Genomic DNA, 13,188 nt, shown 5'->3' with positions numbered 1-13,188 from the left:
TATTGAATGGAATATATATTGTGAATAGAATCTGGTCAATGGAAGGCAGAAAGCGCACTTCCCTCCCCTTAAATTGTTCCATCGATGTTATTCAATAGGTGATTCGAGGATCAGATAGGAACTCTGAAAACTCGGGATCGAGCGATCATGCATTTACCTATATTGAATCGGTTCGGTCCAGTTTCAAATATTTGTTACAACAACGAATCTTCGGAACCCTATTTTTTTTTGAAAGGATGATGGATGAAAAATTGTCCCCAATTCATCGTATACCTTTTGATCATATAGGGTGCTCGGAAATGGTCGAAATAGTGAAATAGGAGGATCACTATGACTATAGCCCTTGGAAAGTCTTCTAAAGAAGAAAAAACTTTATTTGATACTGTGGATGACTGGCTACGCAGAGACCGTTTCGTTTTTGTGGGTTGGTCCGGTCTATTGCTCTTTCCTTGTGCCTATTTTGCCTTAGGTGGATGGTTCACGGGTACAACCTTTGTGACTTCATGGTATACTCACGGATTGGCCAGTTCCTATCTGGAAGGTTGTAATTTCCTAACTGCCGCAGTTTCTACTCCTGCTAATAGTTTAGCACATTCTTTGCTGCTATTATGGGGTCCCGAAGCACAAGGAGATTTGACTTGTTGGTGTCAATTAGGCTTGATCTCCCCACCACTCCTCACCTAATGCCTTATCAACTGGGATGGGTCCATAAGGATGGCCCTTGCGTCATGGTGTCCCAACGTTGTGTCATCACTTTCGCTATTGGTCCCTTTAATGATACCATGGTCTGCGATGTGTCTCCTCTTGATTGTGTTGACCTTCTACATGGCATTCCCTATCAAACTCAATGCCAAGCTATCTATCACACCCACACTAATCAGTATCACCTTCAGTAAGATGGCCGGACATGCTTCCTCACCTCTTCTGCGCTAAAGACTCCTACTCTCCTTTAATAAAATGAGGCCATTCACCAAGTCATTCTTAACTTAGGAAAAAAAAGCCATGCCATGGACCAACCCCATTGTCTCCACTCCGTAGGAACTACGAGATCACCCGAAGGGTGCCAAAGACATCCAGGGGTCACAGACCGACCATATACCCACAGTGGAGAACACATTAGCTGTCCGCTCCAGTTGGACAGGAAGGGTCGGAGAAGGACAATCATTCTTAGGACCAAAGAGTCGGGTGGAAAAAGGGGGCGAAAAAAACTCTCATAGGAGCCCGAATATGAATAGATAGAGCCTAAATATTCCATGGATAATAAATTCAATTGATGATGGAAGCACCATAAGGATCAATTATTAAAAGAAGGTTCGGGCTGATACGATCAAATCTGCTCATTGACAAGAATCCTGGCGCAGTCTTTGTTTGTATGATTCAGATAGCCAAGATGCTTTATAGGATTGGCAAGAGCGTAACCACAAGTTCTCCTTGTTGCGTTACACCTCAGTCAGATCAGTGCGCTGATTGGAACCGAGCTAAGGGATCCCCCAATCTTTGATGGCACAAGGATGTGGAATATTTTATATAGGAGATGAGAGTTTTTCCAATCAACAACGGGTGGATTAATCAGGCATAAACGCATACTCCACAAGCAATACTTTGAAAGAATCCGAAGTGTATTCATCCATGAAATCGAGGATGGGAGGACCGGCAGGGGCTCGACTGATAAGGATGCGTAAGCAGGCTCGACTGTTAAGGCCGCCATCACCTTTAGGGTGCGTAAGCACGCTCGACTAATAAGGACCCTTTAGGGGGATCGACTGATAAGGAGAGGAGAGGTACTCGACCATAGGACCTTTAGGTACTCGACTATTAAGGACCTTTAGGTGCTTGACCATAAGGGAGAGGAGAGGGAGAGGAGAGGACCGGTAGGGGCTCACCATTCCGAAGGTGAGGACTGGTAGGGGCTCGACTGTTAAGGAGAGGAATTTATTGCTTGCTTGACGTTAGGAAAGCAAGGACCAGCAGGGGCTCGACTGATAAGGAGAGGAACTTGAGTTGCTCGACTGATAAGGACCCTTTAAGGGGATCGACTGATAAGGACCTTTGGGTGCTCGACCATAAGGGAGAGGAGAGGAGAGGATGCGCAAGCAGGCTCGACCGCTAGGGAGAGGAGGCGGAGGTTTTCACATCTTTCTCTCCTATTCATAAAGGCAGTCTCATAAAGGCAGTCTCATAAAGGCAGTCTTCCTCTCCTCTTGTTCGCTGACCCAACCAGACTTCTCTTCCCGGCATTAACTCTATCGGACCCAAGCAAACCAAGGCAGTCGTAGTCATAATTGTTCGCTCTCATTCCCCAACCAGAAGGCATTCTATCTTTCGGTCTCAATAGCACAATAATCTAAAGGTATTAGTGCCCAATGAATCATTTGCTTTCGCTCTTCTTAACAGGTTCCCATTTCACCATTAGCTTTGTTAGTAGATTGGTATGGTAGTATATGGGGATGTTCTTAGTTTATAGAAATAGTGTATATAGTATAGCATAGTGGGAATGGCTTCGTAACAGTGTTCCGTCCCTCCCGTTTATTGTTCATTAGTCTAAGTACTCACATGGTTCCGTATCATCCTGTACCATTAGGTAGAAGAGGAACATAGTTCCGTTCCGTTGAGTGTTCGTCGAACCATTGGCTAAAGCTCTTTCTTTCTTAGAACGCTATGCTCTATTATTAGCGCTCTGCTCTAGCTATAGGTTGATTAGCAGATCCACCTTTGTTTGTTTGTTTGTTCGCTCCCGGAGGGCATTATCAGTCGGCTGTTCAACCCCCACTCCCTAACCACCCCCAGGGTCTCATGCAAGTGTACTTCTGGCTTTCCCACAGCCTAATGGTGGAAGTGTCAAAACGATATCCCACTTCCTCAAGGCAGCAAGTTCACCTTCTCTATCCAACCCCACGTCCTCATTACGCAAGTGACAAATCCCTACCCTATCCCTAAGTTTCTATAGTCCCAGTGTTCCGTTCAGTTTGTTTAAGTCGAAGTAGTCACCATGTTCCTTTCCTTTTTTCCCGTTCAGTTTGGAAAGAAGCTAACAGAAAAGGGTTACTTACTGATTCACTCCGAAATGGGCTATATTCTCGGAAGCTAAATGGGCTATAGTGGATAGTGTTCCCAATAGGACGAACTAAGCTCACCAAGCAACCTAAGCCAACTAAGCTAATTACTAAGAACCCACTAAAGGACTAACACGAAGCCAACTAACAAGAACTACACGAGCTAAACTAACTGCACTAGCTAATTGGTAAGAACTAACGATGCTAAAGGCCCACTATGCCAACTACGCTAACTATGCCAACTAAGAAGAGCCCAATGAGCTGAGGTCCCACTAGCTACCAACCTTCGACCAAAAGAAAGGACACTTGAAAGACTATGAGCCAAGGAAGGGAAGGAGATGGTCACCAGTTAATCGCGCTCATGGTTGACTGATCGCTAACGGTTGTCCGTTCAATACCCATTACCTGAAAGACGTAGAGATAGAAGATAGAGAATTGTCCAATAAACTACAGCTATTTAACTAGAAAGAAGAGCATAGAGGGACAATAAAACCACAGCTCTAAGCTATTATCAAATTCACTAGTCCAATAAAGAGGAAACTATTCCAACTATTACAACTAAGAAAGCTAATTGTGCATTTTCACTTATATAATACAAAAGAATGAATGAATTAGCTAACAGGAATGGTTTACTTACTGATGAACGAAGAACATGGGCTATATTCTCGGAAGCTTGCCAGGCTATAGGGAATAGTGGAACCAATAGAACTCACTATGTGAACTAAGCAAACTATGCCCACTCAACTAACGAAGCTAACAACTGGATCAATAAGCTAAATTGAGGCCAATGCTACCTGGAAACCATGATGAGCTAACGGGAATGGTTTACTTACTGACTTATTCACTACGAAATATGCTATATTCTCGGAAGCTAAATGGGCTAGATAGAGTGGTTAGTGGAAACTATAGCAATCACTATGAAAAACTATGTGAACTATGCTAACTATGCCTACTATGCTAAATAACTAAACTATGCTCACTCAGAAGAGCCCACTAAGAGCACTATGCCCACTATGCTCACTAAACGAACTAAGCTCTAACTATGCTCACTATGTAAACTAAGCGAACTAAGAGACCACTAAGCTCACTAAGAGCATAAAATCACTATGCCAACTAAGGCAACTATGCTAAGAACTAAGAGCTAATAAACCAACGGCTAAAAGAAAAGAAAGAGTTAGATAGATGAAAGCTATATGGATGGTGGGAACTATCTAACTTCACTCTCTTGTTGATGCGCCAGGGTTTCGAAGGCCCCGAAAGTAGTTGTTGCTCTCCTGCCTTTCCCTTCCGGAACCAAGAAAAGATTATGTTCGACCGACATTGGGTTATTCTTATGCCCAAGGTGTTCCCGATCCGAACATGATGAATTAATGGAGCACCTAATCCGTAATGGTTATTCCAATAACTAGCTACATGCAAGCCATCTTCATTACCTTTCTCTTCGACTGCTTGAGATGACTTATGTTCTTTGTATACCGCTCATTCAAATAACCCCTTGCGGGCTGGGGTGAAAGCGCCCTTCTCGGTTCATTCGGAGTGGGCAGCGAAGAACATCCATCATTTGATCCATGTTAGTGAATCTGATACAGGTTCTGCATTAACTCCGGCCTCTTGATTGACTGGAGTAATGAAGTGGCTCGAACGGACAGAATCAAAATTGTTGCTGAGTTCCTCCATGAATCGTTCTGTCTCGCTCAAATAGAAACATCTTAATGCTTCGGGACTATTGTTTCTGGTGAACAGGTGCTCTTAGCTACAGATTCAACACGCCCATTTGACCAATTCATTGTTCATATCAAATTAGATTCATCTAAAGAAACATTTGATCCTGCGGAATATATATATTATTTGGAAAAGGGTGATCAATCAAATCCTGGTTGTGACGCAGAGACATGCGATGTCGAGAATTGGTTTCACTATCTCCTGAGTGAAATGGATTGGACCAATTAGCCGCTTCATCAGTCGTTGGATGGATTCATGCTTCGTTTGTTCCTACTTCATTCGAGGGTTTGTGTCACCAATTACTTATGACAGACTCACTGGATCAAATCAATAAACACCAGTCTTATCTATATACGTAATAACTGACATCACCGAGTTCATATTCGGGGATTTGCTACTACCAACATGTTCGAATCCATTTTAGTGCTTATCCCCCACGACCAAATCAATATTATAGTGCGTAACTCGAATGAAGCACATCTCGATCAGTGAATCTGAGAGAAAGGATTGACTAGGGATCTGAGTAAATGGAATCACAAGAACCGAATCTTCTTTCCATCGTGTTTAGTACTTCTTAGACGGGTCTCGATTCAGCCGCAGGAAACCTTAAGGGATATGGGGGAAGCAACTAATAGATTAACCTCGTTCCATTAAGCAACTCGACCTAGTAAGATAAGAGGTGCAATATCATCACTGGATATTGATTGGTCGGAGCTGCTGTCCACTCGCTACCAACCAGAGTCGAAGCTTCCATTGCATCGGGATTACCGATCCCATTTTGACGTGGGCTCAGCAACTTCAGATAGCTTACCTTGTCACAATCCATGTAAGCGTGCTTTGACCTGTTTGATCACTGTTCATAATCCACGATAATGTGGGGCCTTGTTCACCTGGCCAGCAACCGATTAAACTATCCATTTTCCTTGCCCCCCGGCCCCTCCTTTTTCTCCTCTGGCGGCTTCGCACCTTAATTCTAGGGTCAATACAAAGAGAATCTTCTTATTACCCTGCTTTCTAATGCTTCCTAGATTATGATACTCGATGCACCAGGCTATACTTGACCCCCTGCTCATGGCCCTGGATCAATTGCTTAAGCTGCTGTTTAAACTGGCTCAGATGCTGCTATTGGATGGCCCGGGCATGGATATGAATTTGCGCCTGGAACTATATATGTTACTGGTGCATCTGGATTTCGATCTGAATAAAGTATCGGACCTATTTTAAGACAGAAGGCGTAACGTATTGATCGAACGTTTAATGAATTAAACCTGATGATTAGATCCGAACTTCCTGGATTAATTGGAGTAGCCCAGTATTAATGGTAAAATAAGAGCTCTATAGGGCTCATTCCTCTCAATGGGTATGGAGATCTTTCTAAGAACTGCTATAAGCTGATACGGAAGTGCTTCCTTCTCGATACAAGTTCTCATGCAAGGTGTTCTATCAAAGGCGTTTATCATTGAGTCTGTTCCTAGTAAGTACTGCCCTCGTAGGTTGGACGAAGTACGTACGTTTAATAGGCGAGATGCATAAATGCATAATTACATATATAATAGCAGTATTGTGTAAGGGAAGGTCCCGGAGGGGCTTGCGCTTCCTAGTGCAAGGACCCGACAGGGGGCTCGACTGATAAGGAGAGGAGAATGAAGTGTTTTGTCTAGCTATGCTTTCCAACCTGAGACTCAAACCGAATCGCCGTTATATTACGTATATAATTCATGACCGGAAGATCTCGCCCGCTGCACCTCTGCCTACTAATACCATACCAACAATGTCGTCCTCTATGCGCTCTCTCGTTAACAGCCTTGGTGCCCACCACAGTCCTTCACATGCCCACGAACTCGACCACATGCAAGTGAACCCGAAAGCATCTAATATTAGGATAGGTGCTCTTAAGGGGAACCAATCGACTCGGTGCTCGTCACTTCATATATTTATACGGTCAGGACATGGGGTTACAAGGAAGGAGATTCACTAAGATCTGAGCGGGTAATTACATAAATAGTTAAGATTTTTCCCATCTTTTTTTCCGGCCGATAATGAATATCTTTCCAGCTAGTCATGCGGTCTCAAGGTCTCACGGTCTCAAGGTCTAAAGAAAGGTATCACTCACGGTCTCAATATGGATAATCTGTTAATGGCCCACCCATATTGACTTTTCACGCTTCAGAGTTATCAGAGTTAATAGCCCTAGTTCATCTGGCTAGAATCAATGCCATGAAGTTTTCAGTATTTCCTGATGCCCAAGTATGTATTTCCCCCACTGTATTTCCCCTTGACCGATAACCCCCCCAGCTTCCTTATCTTCTGCTTTCCCGGCCGGCCCACTTATAATCAATCTATTTTCTGCTAGTCATAGTTAGTGGGTAACTCTATGAATGGAAGTACAACTTCGCTTTCCTTCCATCCATTAATGACAGAACCAATGAAGATAGCTCCCTTTCTTGGTCTTCCTTGCTATGACTGATTGATTGAGGGTGTTGAGTGATGATGGGTGAGCGTCTCGATGGGAAGTGGCATGTATGTCTCAATCATTCCATTTCAATAATCACTAAGTGGGTAAGTTTCTGTATTAGCAAGTGAGTGAGGGGTGAGTGAGTAAGTCTGAGTTGGGCGAGAGGAAGTGGGTGCATAAGAGTGTTGGTGCGTAAGAGTATGGGTGCATAAGTAAGAGAGGGAAGAAGGTAAGTAAGAATGCTTTAGGAAGGTGTTATGACAGGAAGGTAGAGTGATTGACCCTGGCTGGAACTATTGAAATTGGAAGTATTGACGGAGGCTGAAGGAACTATTTCTGATTCAATTTCATGGAGATTATTAGATCAATTAGGCATGTACTGGCCTTTGCTAACCAAGATCCTAACCAAGGTTTGTTAGACCAAGGTTGTATGTCCTTCCTGTACGGTGACCATCGAGGAGGGTTTATTCACTTGTTGGATATGTCATTCTGTAAGCTCTGTCGTGCCTAGATGTAACCAAGTCCTACTAGTAGATTCATACCTTCGTAAGCCAGATCCTGACCTTAGTGATCGTGGTCGTGCTTCTGTCTTTCGAGATTGAGTAGTTTATCCATCCGTAGCAAAGATAGGTGCGGATTCAGTTGCTTAGCTAGAGGCACAGGCAGAACCAAAAGCAGCTAAGGCAGCAGGATCAAAGCAAGCAGATCCGAATAATCCTAGTGTAGAGCTTTCAGTTGGAGATCGAGCAGAGCTAGCTGTGGCAAATCCAATTTCTCGAGTTCCGCCCGCAGTCGAAGGGGACCTAGTTTCCCCCGCAAATGCCAAGGTTCGATATTGAGTTTGCCCGGTTCCGGATCAATGGATTCAACCAAGTCAAATGCACCCGCCTTTTGAACCTCATACCTCCGCTACTAGGTGGTCAACTTCTTATGGATTCGGAACTAGCTCTGCCGCTGGTTAATCTGTAGTGGGTTCTTATTTTTTACTATGGTCCAGGTGGGACCTCGCTTTGGGTATTGTCCCGCAACTCCCCGAGTAACGAATGTGAGGACTGGCATGTGCATCGTATAGTCTATAGGCCAGTAGCACGCTTATTAATGGTAGGACACCCGTTTTCCATTATAATGGGAATGGTATGCAAGAGTGACCTATAGTGTTATAGTCTCCGTGTAAGCATGTTGTCTTTTTGGCTGGGGAAGGTTGCAGGTAAAGATCCGATTCCAGGCGCAGATGCAAAGGCTACAGAGGCAGAGTCACTACCACTAACATAAGCATCCGGGTCAGCATCGGAGCAAGCATCCGTTTCAGTTCGATAGCTAGTAGCCCCAGTTGATCCATATCCATATATAGTAATAGATCGAGATGCGAAGCTATAAGTCCCGGATTCAATTGACCAAGTATCAAAAGCAGCCGAGTCAGCATCATAACCACCAGCACCAGGGGTGGAGGCACCATCCTTTTTGCCATCATTCGTCCACTACCACCTCGCTAGGTGTCCCTTCCTGTTCCAGTATATGCTCTTGTTTCTAAGGACAATGCAGAGGTAAGGGTGTCGATCCAGTTGATTCAGCATTTGAATAAGTAGATCTCGTCAGGCATGGAAGGTCGGAGCTATGGCTTAAGTAAGGAAGAATTTGAAGGTTGTTTCGTGCCTGCCTTGTTATTAGATCGGTAAGGAAAGATCTATCTCTCTTGCCTTTGATGGAAGGGGTAGGCGAGTGAAATAAAAGAGCCCGAGCTCGAAGTCCGTTACCGCATTGGTATAGGTCGTGCAGATAGGAAGCAGCATTGGTATAGGCTGAGGCCGGTAAAAAGCAGCTGTTAGTATGGATGTTGTGTAAGCAGAGTGACTCTATTGAAACCAACTGATAAACACCAGAATAAGCAATATTGATCGGACCGGGAGCACCTCCTCGGGTAAAGGCTTCTATAGCTGGTTGACCAAAATGAGGATCCCAAATTGCATGAGCAATGGGTCTTACATGTAAGGGATCGCGTACCCATGCTTCAAAATTGCCTTGCCAAGCCACATGGAAAAATTACCAGAGGTCCACAGAAAGATTATTGCCAACTGACCAAAGTGGGAAGCAAAAATTTTATGATAAAGGCGTTCTTCGGTAATATCATCATGACTCTCAAAGTCATGTGCGGTCGTAATACCGAACCAAATACGACGAGTAGTTGGGTCCTGAGCCAAGCCTTGGCTGAAATTTGGAAATCTTGATGCCATATACTTTTCAAATCCTCCTAGCCTTTATCCTATTGCAATAATTCTTGCCAGGAAGAACGCCCATGTTGTGACGATTCCACCCAGAAGGTAATGAGCTACTCCTACAGCACGTCCCTGTACAATGCTCAAGGCTCTGGGCTGGATAGCAGGAGCAACCTTCAATTTGTTATGGGCCAAAACAATAGATTCAATGAGTTCTTGCCAATACCCACGGCCGCTGAATAAGAACATTAAACTGAAGGCCCAAACAAAATGAGCACCTAAAAATAAAAGACCATATGCAGATAATGAAGAACCATAAGATTGGATCACTTGAGAGGCTTGTGCCCATAGAAAGTCACGGAGCCACCCGTTAATCGTAATGGAACTTTGTGCAAAGTTTCCTCCCGGAATATGAGTTACCACTCCCTGACCACTTATATTACCCCAAACATTGGACTGCATTTTCCAGCTGAAATGGAATATTACTACCGAAATTGCATTGTACATCCAGAATAAACCAAGGAAGACATGATCCTAGGCAGATACTTGACATGTTCCTCCTCTACCAGGTCCATCACAAGGAAAGCGAAAACCCAGATTCGCTTTATCAGGTATTAAACGGGAGCTACGGGCAAATAGAACACCTTTAAGTAGGATTAAAACAGTCACATGGACCTGGACTATTATTTCCCATTGAATCCATGCTCCCTAATGAATGACAAGTCTTTCTCAATTAACGACGAGATTTCTTATCGTTTCTTGCATGTACCTGAAAAAGTAGGGTAGGTGCAAATTCCCCCAATTTGTGGTCTACCATGCGATCTGTTACATAAATGGGTAAATGTTCCCTCCCATTATGAACAGCAATTGTATGACCGATCATTGCGGGTACAATGACGGATGCCCGGGACCAAGTAACTATTATCTTCTTTTCTTCTTTTATGTTTAGATTTTTAATTTTCCTCAATGAATGATTAGCCACAAAAGGATTTTTTCAGTGAACGTGCCATGATCAATTACCTTTCTTTCCTTTTTTTTTTTTATGGATATCCAACCATTCTTACTCACGTCGACGAAGGATTGAAGCATCACTGTATCTATTTCTCTTCCGACTTTTCTTTCCAAGTGCACTATAGCCCCAGGGGGTCACAGGTTTTTTCCTGCCAATTGGGGTTCTTCCTTCCCCACCTCTGTGAGGATGGTCTACAGGGTTCATAGCTACTCCTCTTACCTCAGAACGCTTACCCAACCAACGTTTAGCTCCGGCTTTACCGAAACTTCTATTGTTTGCAGTGATATTACCCACTTGTCCAATTGTGGCTGAGCAGTTCTCAGATATTAAACGAACTTCTCCAGATGGTAATCTTAATGTGGCCGATCGATCTTCTTTTGCGATCAGTCCTGCTACAGCACCTGCCGCTCTAGCCAATTGTCCACCCTTTCCAAGTGTTATTTCTATGTTGTGTATAGCCGTGCCTAAGGGCATATTGGTTGAAGTAGACTCTTATTCCGATGAATAAAAATCCCTTCCCAAACTGTACAAGCCTCTCTCAGGGCATACAGCTTTCTGGATGTATATTATATTCACATATATTGAATAAATATAATCGAGATGAGAAGGAGCATCTATTGTATTCTATATGTCCCGATTCTCTACATCCTAGGTCTCTCTATTCCATCATCTGGCTTATATTCTTTATGTAGCATTCATAATGAATGACTATATCAAATTACGCTAATACTTTCGTATGTTATGGATAACGTAGGAGACATATTAAACATCTTTTTCTCTTCTCTCTCTTTTTACTTCCTCTCCCCATCTTTTTATTTTGGGAATTACTACCACTGTCCAGCTCCGAATCCGCCTCTGACCATCAGATCAAATGTGAGTAACTTGTCTTTTTAGAGGGTGCCTCTATCCCATTTTGTTCATGCTTCAGACAAACAATAAGGTCCTCTCCATATTATTATATCTTCGGAACCAATGATCCGATATGAACAATTTTTGAATCCAATCACCTGATGTCATTTATCCTTAGTTTCCCTTTGGGGTTCGTCCCGTAAAAATGTCCTAGTTGGATCAGTGATAGATTTATAGGTTTCGCTGTAAACCCAATCGGTTGCTTCCAATCACGTAAATTAATAATTCAAACCGCACTCAGAGGTAGGGCATTTCCTATTGATATAGGAGCTTTTGGACCAAAAAGAATAGTATCTCCAATCATGACCCCTCTGGGATGCAGAATATACATCTTATCGCCATTCTTGTAATGCACCTTGCAAATGTATGCACTTCTATTAGGGTCGTATTCTATGGTTACAATTTCTCCTGATATGTGTTCCTTATTCTGTCGAAAATCAATTTGACGATACAGACGCTTGTGACCCCCTCCCCTGTGTCTTGCGGTAATAATTCCTCTTCCATTACGACCTTTCCCACAATGATGTTGTCCAGAGGTCAATTTCTTCTGCGGGTCCAACTGCACTCTTCCATCGAAACCTGATACAGATCTATTGCGTGTATCCGGAGTTAAAATTATATATGAACGGATGGCCATTTAGTTTCAAATTTGAAATCTTATTGTTCTGAAAAGAGTGGAATAGAATCACCGGTTCTAAGTGTAATAATCACACGTTTACAACGTATTGGATGTCCTATCATTGACACTCTCTTTCCTCCTTTTTCAGGGAGGCGATAGCTATTCGTAGCTATTACTTTAACATCGAAGAAATTTTCAATCCAATTTTTAATCTTTGTTTTGTTCGATTGCGAATCGACGTTAAAAGTATATTGGTTCCTTTCCAATAGAGGAATACTTTTCTCCGTAAGTACTGGATATTTCACTTCATCCATAAATTTTTTCCCTCCTTTTCTCCTTTTTTTTCCCGTAAAGCCTGTAGCTATTATTATATCGGATCATATACCAATTTAATTATATAGATATATCATAGTTTAGGTATGGAAGTTATGCACGAACGTAATGCTCACAACTTTCCTCTGGATCTAGCCGCTGTTGAATCTATTTCAATAGGTGGATAATACTCTGATGGATTGTTATCGTGTATTGCTTAATTGAAGCATACCAAGCCTTTCATTCATTTTATTGAAAGGCTTGGTATGCTTCAATTGTATTGTTTGGTGTTATTCTTAATACTTCTTCCCATTCCATCAATAATGGATATGTGCAGTTCCCCTGCATCCAGCAGGAATTGAACCCGCGAGTTCGCCAATTATGATTTGGGCGCTTTAACCATTCAGCCATGGATGTTGGATAAAGATCATCAACATATTCATTCTATAATATGAGTATAGACTCAGATCTAAAATTGGGTAGTTCGGGATTGGGACCCATTTACATTCTTTCTCTCATACTTGATTCATGTCAAATATTCTCAATAGACATTCAAATAACATTTCATTTCATTGAATTAATTTGATAATAAGCCATGGACGAAACAAAATATGTGAATCAATTAGAATTGATTGTATTTATTGTTCGGTCCTTTGGTCTTCCACTCATGGTGGGTGGGATAATAATGAAGAAGTTGACGTAAAAATATAAGAATTTGATCTATTTCAAAGGAGTATATTCATGTTCCTATTTCCCTAATATAATACTTTCTGGCTGGATATTTTCATTAATATATAGTCTCATTCCTACCTATTCTTGCATCCTTTATTTCCAGAGCTTTGGCTCCCATTGGTCAAGAACCGGACTACTAGTTACGAATCAAGTATCGAACC

The sequence above is a fragment of the Pinus tabuliformis genome, chromosome X (genome assembly GCF_031772625.1).
Source record: "Pinus tabuliformis cultivar Carrire ecotype Pingquan chromosome X, CPIR1, whole genome shotgun sequence".
Classification (NCBI taxonomy): Eukaryota; Viridiplantae; Streptophyta; class Pinopsida; order Pinales; family Pinaceae; genus Pinus; species Pinus tabuliformis.
This window is presented reverse-complemented; position numbering follows the sequence as displayed.